The sequence below is a fragment of the Eimeria mitis genome, genomic scaffold, assembly GCF_000499745.2.
Source record: "Eimeria mitis Houghton genomic scaffold, Emh_scaff2909, whole genome shotgun sequence".
NCBI classification, from domain to species: domain Eukaryota; phylum Apicomplexa; class Conoidasida; order Eucoccidiorida; family Eimeriidae; genus Eimeria; species Eimeria mitis.
The window spans coordinates 4,911-5,175 of record NW_013571249.1 but is presented as its reverse complement, the minus strand read 5'-3'; the positions used below and the strand labels follow the sequence as shown (position 1 = coordinate 5,175).

General features: G+C 58.9%; 1 protein-coding gene across 1 annotated transcript in view; it reads right to left on the bottom strand.

Annotated features, from left to right (window-relative positions):
• Nucleotides 1-265, bottom strand: part of EMH_0060170 (uncharacterized protein) — a gene marked incomplete at both ends in the record, with an annotated part of 3,798 nt that overhangs the window by 1,130 nt on the left and 2,403 nt on the right. The window lies entirely within an intron of this gene.

Below are 265 nucleotides of genomic sequence, written 5' to 3'. Positions count from 1 at the left end.
GGGGGCCCCTGGGGCCCCCCCACACGGGGGGCCCCCCGGGGGGGCCCCCACGAGGCCCCCTAGAGAAGCACAGAAAGAAATGACATTCCATAGAACGTCTGATGGTAGAATTTGGTGCATTTTGTTTAAAGAAATACGAATATGAGGACGTTTTCCTGCTGCTGCTGCTGCTGCTGCTGCTGCTGCTACTGGTGATGGTGCTGGTGGTAGTGCTGCTGCTGCTGCTGTTGCTGCTGCTGATGCTGTTGCTGGTGGTGGTGAGGCG